This window comes from Pteropus medius, unplaced genomic scaffold (assembly GCF_902729225.1).
Source record: "Pteropus medius unplaced genomic scaffold, Ma_sr-lr_union100, whole genome shotgun sequence".
Taxonomy (NCBI): domain Eukaryota; kingdom Metazoa; phylum Chordata; class Mammalia; order Chiroptera; family Pteropodidae; genus Pteropus; species Pteropus medius.
In genome coordinates this window covers 9297128-9309508 of record NW_024349803.1, presented here as the reverse complement: position 1 = coordinate 9309508, position 12381 = coordinate 9297128, and the positions used below count along the sequence as shown (strand labels likewise).

At 40.3% G+C, this 12381-nt stretch overlaps 1 protein-coding gene across 3 annotated transcripts in view; it reads left to right on the top strand.

Annotated features, from left to right (window-relative positions):
- The first annotated feature begins 8977 nt into the window (after nucleotides 1-8977).
- STAG1 (STAG1 cohesin complex component) overlaps nucleotides 8978-12381 on the top strand; it is a 326589-nt gene continuing 323185 nt past the window's right edge. For 2 of the 3 annotated variants that reach the window (XM_039837228.1, XM_039837230.1), the window contains exon 1: nucleotides 8978-9161. The gene's annotated coding sequence lies outside the window, so the exon portion shown is untranslated. The remainder of the gene's footprint in view (nucleotides 9162-12381) is intronic. The other variant, XM_039837229.1, reaches the window with a different exon arrangement.

Genomic DNA, 12381 nt, shown 5'->3' with positions numbered 1-12381 from the left:
TTTTGAAACTTGGCAAGGAAACATGGTTTTAATTGGGATAACTGCCTCAGTCTTCTGTCTACACATCTGTGAATTCATCTGATGACACAAACTAAGTAGTGACCTCATTAGCTGTCCATCTAGTTTTTCTCCCTAGGAACACCAGATTCTGTTAATTATCTCCATACATCTCTGTGGGTCACTTCCTCCTGACTGCTCCTCTGACTTTATATTACAATAATTATCCAACTTGGCTTCTGACCGTTAAACACCATAACTTGGCCTCTATTATTTTGGGGTCCTATTATCTTTATTGTTATCAGTAAACCCAGTTCTTTAATGGTTTCCTTTATCATCAGCTCTGGCTTATAGCAAGTCACCACTGAGTTGCTTAATGAGACTGGTGCCCCTCACAACAGTATGTTTCTTTTATTTTTAATTTTTAAAATTTTTTTATTTTTAGGCAAGGCAACCCTTGGTTAACCTCACAGATTGCAAGGACCTTGTCAGCTTACAATCCTTTATTTTTTATGCCTACAGCCCCTAGATGGTCTCCCATCCTAGTACTAACCAGGCCCAACTCTGCTTAGCTTCCAAGATCAGACGGGATCAGGATTGTTCAGGGTAGCTGGCTGCAGACAACAGTACATTTCTTATGTCTTTGACATATGGAGTAGCCTCCTGGCCTTCTGTAAACTAATCATCTGGTACGCTTTCCATCTTTACATAGTATAGTATCCATCATGCATTGCCTGATTGTGAGACAGAATTTAACGGGCAGATATTTACTAAGGAGTGCCCTAGAAATTAATGGAAGGGAGGGGAGAAATTGTGGAAGGGAGGGGAGGGAAGCAAGATTAGGCAGAGGGAGAAATTGAATTGCAGGTCCAATAGGGAGCTCAGTAAATACAATTGTCCCCGGTTGGCTAAGATGGTCAGGCTCTTATACTCCAACTTGTTCAGTAATTAAATGCTGGACACCCTGGGAAGGGGCCTAATCTTGAGCAATGCAGCTTTCTGCAAATGTAGTAATCCCTAAGGTACAAAGACTCTGCCAACAGCACTCAGTACCTGGGACAAGTCCTTATTGTCATGGGATCTGGGCAGTACATCATGATGTCCATCATAGGGTGAAGCATTTAAATCTCTCACTCTTTTTGTTTTCATAGAAGGGAGATATTTTCTATTCCCCATGAAGAAAAAGAATGAGAACTTCACAGTCTATCTCTCCCTAGGAAAGGAGGAATGATTTCTCTGATAGATGAGATTAGAAGGAATCCAGTTTAAAAGGCTAAGCCCTTTCTGGGCTTTCTCTGTTTCTCTGTCTCATGCCCTTTGTCTCTACACTCTTTATCCCATAGTTTGTCAGTAGGATTCAATAAATTCTCTGCTCTTCAATTTTATAAGCTTATGGGGTAGGCCTGAATGCCATGCAAGGGCCTGAGGTTGTCCAGTTCTGCCTATGACTAGGTGATGTATTCATTTGTGGGTTGAGGTGAGAGGACCATTAACAATCTTATTTGCTAAACCAAAGCTTTTTCTCTAATTGGCTTTATTCTAGCTGACTTATATAAATTGTATTTATTATAAATTTTTCAGACATGACCAAAAGGAGAGAGAATAATACAACGAATGAACATATATTCAGTAGCCAATTAAATGAATGTCAGGATTTTTATTCGTCAATATTTTTATTTCTTCCCGACTGATTTCTGAATCTTACTTTTCATTTGTTTCCATACTTGGAATGGGAAGAAAGTAGTGTCATTTTAAAGATTAAAAAATAAATCAAGACACTTCATGTAAAATTTGGATTTGTGATTGCTCTTGGGGAAATAAAAAAAGAAAAAAATGAAAAGAAAACCTGGCGATACTGGGCAGCATGGCAACAACCAGCTGGCTCTGAGAAGCAGCTACCTACTTTAGACTGGGTATGAGCTCTCCCATTTGTCATAATCTCCACCCCTCCCAATGTGGAACCCAAGTGTCAGTTTATCATTCTCCATAAGGCTTTAACTGTTGCTTTAATTACATCAAACTTCTTCCCTTCCCCTTCTTATTTATGTTATCTGTCTGGTTCCTGTAGGCATTTGAATTTTTGGCCCTGGCTTTATAGACAGGCTTTTTAGTCTACCTAGAGACCGAATTCAGTGAAACATAATTACAGTGTCTGAGTGTTCCTAGCAGTTTTACTATAAGAAAAAAATTATGTACAAAATGTCCTTCAGTAGGAAATGGACAAATTTAGTATAGTCATACAATGGAATATTATAGCAGCGCTCAGAAGAATAAGTGACTGATATAAACAATAATAAATCTCAAAATAATTATGCTGAGTAAAGAAATGACAAAAAAAGGGTATATATTATTCCACTTACATGAAATTCTGAAAAATGCAATTAACCTATAGTGACAGAAAGAAGACCAGTGGACAGAAAGCAGATCAGTGGTTGCCTGGGGACTGGATAAATAAAGGGGATGGGGAATGGATTTCAAAGGGCTATAAGACAACTTTTAGAGTTGAGGGATATATTTATTATTTGATTGTAGTGATGATTTCGTGGGCTTACATATAGGTCGCAGTTCATCAAATCATACATTTTAAATATGTGCAGTTTGTCAGTCACATCTCAATAAAACTATAACAACAACAGCAACCAAAACTATCAACAAACAAACAAAAACACCAAATATCTGCCACATATACTAGTAGGTACTCAATGCATGTCTACCTAGGTGTCATTGACAGAAGATATTTATATTCATTGATTTCTTACCTTGATTCAGAAAGAAAAATCTACAATTCTGATCCTGATAACTTTTATTAAATTTTTATATCTATAAATGTCATAACACTAAAATTAAAGAGACAGTCTAAAAGCTTCTGGAAATGAATAACAGTGGCTGCCTCTGGGAGGGAGAACTAAGATGCTAGGGGAGAAGATAGGAAAGTAACTTTTTACTTTTTAAATTGGTCACATGCATGTAATATTTATATAAAAAGTCTTTTTTTTTATTTTAGAAATAACTTAATTATAAAAAATAAGTAGTAAAAGATGATAGGAAGTGACTTGAATGTTTCATGAAATATTTTAACCCAAAGATGGTCTATATAGCTAATAAAGTAAATTAAACACAAGTAAGCCTTTGGTGGTGGGAGAATTAAGAAACTAGTTATCTGTAAAGAATAAGACCACACTTCCATCCAATTTATCAATACCACAGAATACTAGAATACTTTAGACAATGCCTTTGAGAGTTCTGAGAGAAAGTAAATTCAGCTCTACTGACAAAGCAGAATGAAGACATTTGCAAATATTAAAAAACTGAAAGTTTACCTCCAGTTCTTTCATAAGTTAGTTATCAAGAGTGTTCTCCAGGAAAAAAAAAAAAAGATAAAACAAGAACATAGTCATGAATTCTAGAAGAGTGGCTCCAACCTTGGAGCAGAGTAAAGGGAAGTTCTCAGTGGTGCAGCAGAGTTAAAGAACAATTAGGCTAAGTGAAAGCAGAAGGCCAAAGGTTCATTAGGGGCAATCACCCAAGGGCAAAAGAAAGAGAGCATTTCTATAAAACAATAGAAAAAAAAATGGAAAAACTCAATATGATAAACTAGGTAAAATATGCAGGGAAAAAAATAAAACAATTTGAAACTCCAGGAAAAATTAAACCATACAAAAAGCTTGTGGCAAAAAGCAATTTGAAATTCCAGGAAAAACAAAGCCATACAAGTAGTTTACGGGCCAAATATGAAGCACAAATAGCAGGCTAATTGATAAGGGAAGAGAATCCATTTGATCCTGATGCTCTTCACATTTTCCTTTGAGAGGCTTCCTACTGGTTTTAATAGAGGTCTCATACAGAAGAAAATGTAATCCTGGCACTCTCCTTAGCTTGGATTTTGATAGTTAACCTGTGAACAAAACATAAAAGGGAAGTGAGTAGAAAGTGGGAAGGCAGAATGGTGGTATTAATATTGGAGTTGAAATACTATCTAAAGTTGAAATATTATCTACAGTTTCACAGTGTATTATTAAAAGTTGCAAAGATGACCAACAAAAGAGTTAAAATTAATTCACGTGTTAAGTATTGGAGGAGTGGATGTTAGCATAATCCTTATCTTTCATCACAGAGAGTTATTAGATATTGTCTAAAGCTGATATGAGCATATTTAGAAATACCGAATTAATCACAAACAAACAAATATGTAAAGCTTGTCCTTGGGAATTTTCCTGTAGGGAATGGGTTAGGATGAGATTTGTTGCTTTTCATCATAAATTCTTTTGTGCTATTTGATTTTGTTACAATTTAACTTGTTTCCTTTTATTTGTTGCTATGTGTACATTTATTTTACTAAAAAAAAAAAATTAGAGGCTGGTTTCTCTGTTTATATGGAAACAATATTTTAATATCTACCCTATCAAGGTTGACTCCCTAAAGAGGGTCAGGTCTCATGACAGATATTTTAAAATAAGCAATGAGGTAGAAAACAAAGGACACAAAGAAACTTGGACTAAGCAAATGGTTGTTTTACTGGTACCTTATTCTCTGCCCTAAATAATATTTAAGAATCCTTAGGTCCTACCCACACTAGTTATAACCTTCTACTTATGAGATACTTTTTTAAGTGTCTGTGTAGTTGTGGTACTCCATTTTTGGGGTATAAGGTTTTGTCTGCAATCAGGTTACTGATTGTGAAAGGCGAGGTATTCTGGCTCTCTCTACTTACCGATTTGGGGATAGAATATATTGCTTATGTTTAGAAAAATTATGTTTTTAGTATGAAAAAGGAATGGTAAAATTATGGTTTAATTTCATAGGTAGGACGCCATGGCACATTACTGCCACCAGTTGGCAGCACACCTTAATTGTAGGCGTAGAAAAGAAAGGAAAACCATTTCTGATTTTGGCAATGATCTAACATCAAATGTCCTGTAACCAAGTGAAAAACGCAAAGGAAGACACTTGATTTTGGAAGAGAAAAATGAGACAGTGATCATGATCCCAAAAATGTTAAAGAAATACATATGGTTTGTGGAGGTAGTGAAAATGAAGAATGAGGAAGCGAAATCAGAAGACCTTTATTTGGTCTAAATATCCAATAGCTACACCTGAAAATCTGTCAAAGGGGTGGGGAATGATTAATGTAATATTACTTTGAAAAGTCTTTCTTATTCCTGGGATATAAGATTGGTTCAATATCTGCAAATCAATTAATGTTATATACCATATAAACAAAATGAAAGATAAAAAGCATATGATTATATCAATAGATGCAGAAAAAGTATTTGACAAAAGCCAGCATCCATTTATGATAAAAACTCTCAGCAAAGTGGACTGGAAGGACCATACATAACAATGGCTGTATCTCAACATAACAAAGGCTGTATATGACAAACCCACAGCTAACATCATAATGATAAAAAGCTTCAAGTGTTTTCCTTAAGATAAAGAATAAGACAAGGATGTCCACTTTACCTCTTTTATTCAATATGGTATTGGAAATCCTAGCCACAGCAATCGGATAAGAAAAAGAAATAAAAAGCATCTAGTTATTTGTTATAAGGCAATGTTCTTTATGTTATTGGTTAATAAATGTTAACCATTTATCCTGTAATGCATTTATATTACATTTACATTAATATGTAATTCTGTAAATGCAATTTTAAAATTTAAAATATTAAATATCTACTTTTGGACCAGGTTGGCCAAGAAATTGAATTGAAATAAAAGTCTAATGAGCATGTGTCTTCTTTACAAATCTAACCTGTCAGGAATGAATCTTCAGTGTGCCAGATCTCATTCTGGATCATTTGAAATGAGCAATGAGGTAGTAATTTCAATGCCAAGAAACTTAGACTAAGCAAATAGTGATTCTATTCCTTATTCCCTACTCTAAATAATATTAGGAACCCTTGTCTTCTACCTACACTAGTTCCAGATATGCTTTTTGATATTTCATTCATACCTATGACTCAAAGCTGTTAATTAAAATGGTGTATTTGAAAATCTTCGTCAAGAACTTTGGAATCTTGATTAAAAATTTCACGGAAGCAGAGGCTCCTGGTAAATGTGTGATTTTGTAACAATTCAACATGTTATAGGACCTATTACTTTATCTTACCAGATAGCTAAAGATTGTATATCTGCCTTTTGCTTACATTTATGATTTACTAGACTAGACCAACTAATGTGAAGTATCTGTTGACAAAACAAATTGAAAAAAGATCAGGGCATTTCATGATTGTCATTTAAGTATTTTGGATTATATTTTCTACCCACAGAAAGCTTTTGAGCATCTTTTAAAGGGAGTGAATGAAAGACAAGGACTTTTCAGAAAACTGTTATAATTGTTCTGGTTTAAGGTAATGGGAGTTGGTGGGGAGGCAAGGGCTTGAATGAGTATAGAGCAGTAGAAGAAAAAGAAGGGATTAGAATGAGACTATGATGGAACTTATGCTTTGTTGAAGGAAAAGAGTCAAGTCTGGTCCTATAATTTAGAGCCTCAGAGGCTAGGTAATCATTTACAAACACCAGGTCAAATATTGATTTAAATGAGGGGCAAAATAAAGGAAATTTTAGATGTCTATAAACTCAAAAGTTGACTATGCACGTCCTTGGATATTTTTCAAAAAATTGCTAAAAAGTTCTTAGCAAGGTAACAACGTTGTAATACCAATGACATTTATATATGTGTTAATTTGTTTAAGAGTCATAACAACCCTATTAGGTACTATTGTTATGACTATCTTACAGTTGAGGAAACTGAAGCACAAAGAGATTTTCTCTCAGCCAGTATCACATAGCTTTCCAGAGCAGTATGGGTCCAGAGACCATGTTCTTAGTTGTTACACTAACCTGAAGTTACAGTGCTATTAAGAGAAATTAGGAAATTCGAATAAAAAAGATACACTGTTTTAAATATTAAATTTTGAGCTGCAGCTTCCTGGCAAGTCAGCTGAACATGAGGAACCTTAGTTAAGAAAAAACTGGGAACAGACCATAATTTTGGGAGACTTCTGAAGAGGAAGAGTTTTGAAGAGAAGAACAGAGAGCTAGGAGTTGAATTATGATATGGAATGAAGAGGAAGAGATAGTAAAGGAATCAGAGGACCAGTAAATCAAGTAGGATGTAGAACCCAGGAGCCGTCTTAAAAGAAAAGGAAATAGGCTTTTAAGGAAAGAATAGTGTGCCAAGAAAATGAGGAATGAGAAAGTGGTTGGAAATTAGAGCTCTAGTGACCTTAAAGTGTAATTTCAGTTAGCTGTTATGAAGTCATTGACAAAAGCTAAAGAATAAGGCGGAAATGAAGGTGGTGACTGCTTCTTTTGAGAAATCTGACAGTGAAAGGAAGGTTGATGGTATAATAACTGGAGGGAATAGTAGCACTGAATTTCAAAAAAAAAGACAATAAAAACTATTGAAAAACAGAAAGGAAGAAATCAGTGGTTAAGAAGATACTGAAGATAAGTGAGAATCTACAAAAGTAGGGGTGAAAAGGAGGAAGAGAGAAGGGTGGCATACTTAGCAGCCCTGGGAGAAGCACTGGTTTTGGGAGAAGGGGAGAACGGATTAATTTGGTAAGAATTTTTTAGATCATGAATAGATGTGTGTCTACATATATTTTAATATGGAGAGAATATCAAATCAGGAGTCCCAGGAAACGAGATGAAGTTAATCTGTTAGTACAGATTGAGACTGGCACCTTTAATAACAAGAAATAGTCCTTGTGGACAATGATAGGAAGTCAACCAGAGATTAGTAAAAACATATGTAAGTGGGAGTCCTCGAATTTATACCCGACCAGGTTGGGTCTCCCTCCAGTGAAAAGCCACACATTTTTTGGCCCTGGGAGAGAAACCAGAAATAGGGTTAACCTACTGGAAATTGGCCCTGAAAACCCTAAGGTAATACTGAAATAGAGCTGGATATAACAACTGAGAATTTAGTCACAAATGGGGTTGATGACCTGGGAGGTTAAGTATTTACTTTTGTACTTGAAAGTTGTGAGCGGTTAAAGGTAGGCGCCACCGCCATAGCCACAGCGCAGCGGGTGGAAAGTAGGGAAGAGGCGACGTTCAATGGCATATTTTGGTCATGATCTCACGTTAGTCGATTATTTTCCGTTTGGCAGCTGGGAACGTCCATTTCAGACCATCGAGCGTAGTCCTAGGCTGTGGTAGGAGAAATCTAATTCAAAAGCTAGGAATATGTATTTTCCTAGTCTAGCTATTCTTTTACTAACTGGCCAATGCTGCCGCCTTATGCAAAGCCGGCACCACGGAGAGGATCTGCTTTACAGAGGCAGGGACGACGCCAATCGGCCTCGGGCGGGCACTGTGCGTCTAGATCTGCGGCAGGGGGAGGTCCCAAACAGTTCTCGAAACCTTTTCGCCCTCGTCGGGTAAAGCGCCGCGTTAACAGGCAACAATAAAACGCTAATAAAATGCTAGGTTCTGAAGCCCTGGTTAAACACAGAAGTGGGAGCAGGGTTTTGAGCGTTTTTCGCAAAGCGCGTCCCGGGCGGGGGTGAGGGCAGGAGCCGGGCAGGGCTGCTAGAAGCGACCTGGGGAGGGGCCTTGGTGAAGGGGGCCGAAGGCTGGTTTCTCTCCCCTGTCTGGTAAAAGCTCCAAAAATGGCGGGCGGCAACACAGCTCGCGGGGCGCGCAGGCGCCATCGTGGTCATCCTTCCGCCCGCCTCAGGCATCCCACGAGCTGCTCACAGCGCCCTCACTGAGCGGTATCCGCGGCTCGCAATTGGCTGAACTGGGCTAGCGCTCCGTGTGGGGGCGGAGCCGCCACGCAGCGGCTACGTTTCCCGCCCCTCTGGTGCGCGTGCGCGCAATCCCCACTGGAAAGCGTTTGCGCGCGTTCCCGCCGTAGCCCCCAGCTCGCGCCTCCGCTCCCTCCCCTTTCCGGGCAGGCCTGTCCCGTCAGCGAGGCAGTAAGCGCCGCGGCCAGCAGAGGGCGATCCGGACCCAAGTCTGCAGCGGCGCCATTGGCGTGTGGAAAATGCCACCAGATGGCGGGTTAGGATTGCAGCTCCGTTGAAGGCGCGGCCCCCGCTCCCGAACCCCCGGCGACCACCCCGTAACAACCCCCCCACATCGGGAATAACACACCGGAGACTTTTGGGGGGAAACTAGGTCGACGGCCGGTGGCGCCCGGATGGGCAGCTGAGGTGAGTGCGGGCGGCGGCGACGGCGGCGGCGGGGGGCGGGAGAAGAGGGGGAATGCGGCGGCAGCGGCGCGGGGGCTGGAAGCGCCGATCCAAGATGGAGGCCGGGCGAGAGCGAGAGAGCGCGAGCGGGGAGCGGGCGGGCGGGCGGGCCCGGCGCGGGCTCCGCGCGGGGGAGGGAGGCCGCGCCGGCCTGTGTGGGGTGCAGCGGTCGCTGGCCGTCCAGGCGCGCGGGGGTGGGGAGGCGGCTGTGAGCGCGGCGAGCACCCTGGATCCCTTGTTGCTCCTCACCCATCTCGCGGGCCCCGAAAATTGCACACCCGCCCGTTCGGGCACTACGGCGACGGGCGCGGAAGCCTTTGTGGCGCGCTCGGGCCCGCCGCCAAGCCCGCCCGCCCTCCGTCCCCCCGCCCGGACTCTCGGGACTCGCTTGCGCCCGGTGGGGCCGGGCCGAGGCGGACTGGTGCGAACGCCTTCCGCCGCCCTGCGTTTCTGCGGTGTTTTAGCGGCAGCGTTGTCACATGACAACGAGCTCGCCTCAGCGGAGGGGCCTGGGGGTCGCTCAGCGTGGCGGCCGGCCCAGGCTGCTTCTTGGTGGGGTGGGGCGGGGGCTGGCGATGGGGAAAGGGGCGTCGAACCTTGGCTTCCCGCTATCTGCGCTCTCCGCCCCCGACGGAGGCCTCCTTGTGAAACGTGTCCAGGCCTGAGCCCTGCCCCGCTAGTTTGCCAGTCCCCCGGGAAATGAGACCAATAAAAGTTGTTTTCCCTCCTTTCTCGGGGTGGGGGCGGGGTGAAAAGCTGGGAAACTGGAGTGCCTAGAGTTGGACCTGAGCCTCGATTGGAGGGTCCAAACTGGGTGCTTCTTGTGTATTGTGGGGACTGAGAAATTTTCAGGTTTTAAGATTGTCACGTCACCCCTTCTACCCACATTTGAAATGTTATTGATTCTCTTCACATTGCAGAGAATCGTGCCCCAGGCGTGTAAGTCATGGATGCATTTGGAAGCTTATGGACTCAAAACAATGCTGTTTGTATGTGATGCTGTTTGCGTGTGTTGATAGTGAATTATTTGCTGTTAACGTTGGTGCTAAGATGATACAGTTTATTTCTCGTGGTTGTGACTACAAAGGGCTATATTTTGCACCTTAGCAAAGAAAAAGTCAGTGTTAAAGTATTTGAATTGGCGTAAAGTTATCTGATTTGTAACGTGGAATTTGAATATAACTCCACCCGTTAGTTTTCTGTGTGTGTTATTAAGAAGATTGCAAATTCTGTGGTGAAGCACTTAGGGAAATATACATAAGTGAAAATAAAAACGACGTGTTTATTGAATGATATATTGTACCACGTTCTCATGTTTATAACATATGAAGAGTTAAGACTCAAAAAATTTGTCCAAGGGGTGTAATATTGAAAGGCCCATAACATTGCTTACTTTAAGCTTTTGATTTTTGAGAATACTTACAACACAAATAGTTTGCTAAATTCATTAAGTTCTAGAAAACCTACAGGTGTTTTGCTAATTTTTTTTACTTTTCATTCTTGAAATGTACTTTGAATTTACTCAAGTGGTCTACCAATGGTCATTTTTACAACTGTTGGATGAAAATTTCTCTATCCTCTTTAGTTTTGATGTTCTGACAAAGCTAAGGAATGTTTAAATAGATGTGAAATTTGGAAAATTATATTACTAGGATTACTTTCTTTGAAAACAGTAATACAATTACTGTTGATTTGAATGGCTCTTAATGCTTCAAGGGGACTGTTGGTGTTGGTGTAGAGGCGGGCACTGAAGTTACAAAATTTCCTAGGTTTGTGATCTTTGGGATGTCATTCTTGAGCCTTACTTTGCTTATCACTAAAATGAAGATAATAAACGATATGGTATTTAACAGATATGTGAAAAAATCCCCTTTTAATTTCTAAAATTGAAAATTTTTATGCATTTTCATAGAGTTTTAATCCTTGTCCCGTGATTTTGGATTTGTGTATCTTTATAATCAGTGCTTTGAGGAGACATGCACTCTGGGGGAAAAGATGGTAGTCTCAACTTGTGCTTTTGTGCATTATTCTGAGAATAAATTTGTTTCAAACAAACAAAAAGTCTCTCCCCCCCCCCTTTTTTTTCTTTTCAGATTTAGCAGCTTAAACAACACCCATTCTCAGTTTCTATAGGTCAGAAATCTGGATACTTTGTAGCCAGGTTTTCAGTTTAGCATCTCAACCAGTTTGAAATCAAGATGCGAGCAGTAGCTGCAATTCTCATCTGAGGCTCAAGGTCTTCCACGCTCACCACTTGTTGGCAGAATTAATTTCCTTGTGGCCGTATGACTGAAGTTTTCTTGCTAGCCGTTGACCACGGACCGTTCTCAGTTCCTTACCATGTGTCCACATTGGCAGTTAACAACATGGCTGTTTGCTATCATCCAGGCTAGCTGGACCAGTCTCTGACTTCCTCTATCTCTGACCTCTAGACTCCCCTTTAAAACCCCTTTTAAAAGCTCATTTGATTAGTCAGACAGCCCAAGATAATCTCCCTTTTTGGTAAACTCAACTGATTAAGGACTTTAAATACATATGCAAAAATCTGTTTGCTATTTAACAGTTGCAAGAGTTACATATCCCATTATATCTACAGAACTCCCCCACACTCAAGGGGAGGGAATAATACAGGGATGGGAGTCATTGAGGGTTCTAAGAATTTTGTCTGCCATGGGGAAAAGTATTACATTTGCCTTTTTAGAATTTGGACATACAAGGAGAGCACATAGGCAGAGCAGTAATACCACTCGATAAGTTTACTTGTACTTATTTTGTTTTTCTTCACACTTTTTCCTTCCCCATATTTCTTGCTACCTCAATGTAAGTGCCTCTCTCCATAAAAGCATTTTATTGCATTTAGAGGAAATTAAAAATAACTAAAAATAAAATGAAAAAGTTTTAAGTAAAAAGAGCAATGGAAGAGATTATGCAAGTCTTTGGTACCCATTGTTTTACCCATTTTAGAGATGAGGTTGAATCTCAGAGAAGTTAAGGAATATTAAGTGCTTAAAATCACACTCCTATTAAGTGACAGATTCAAACAATCATTACACCAGATACTGTGGTGTGATTAGTCCAGCAGCTTGTGAGGAGGAAATTTTTATGGAAAAGAATAGTTATGTGAACATAGCAGAGCAGGGATATTATTGGTGGAACAAAGAAGATAGCAGAGTTTGGTCTT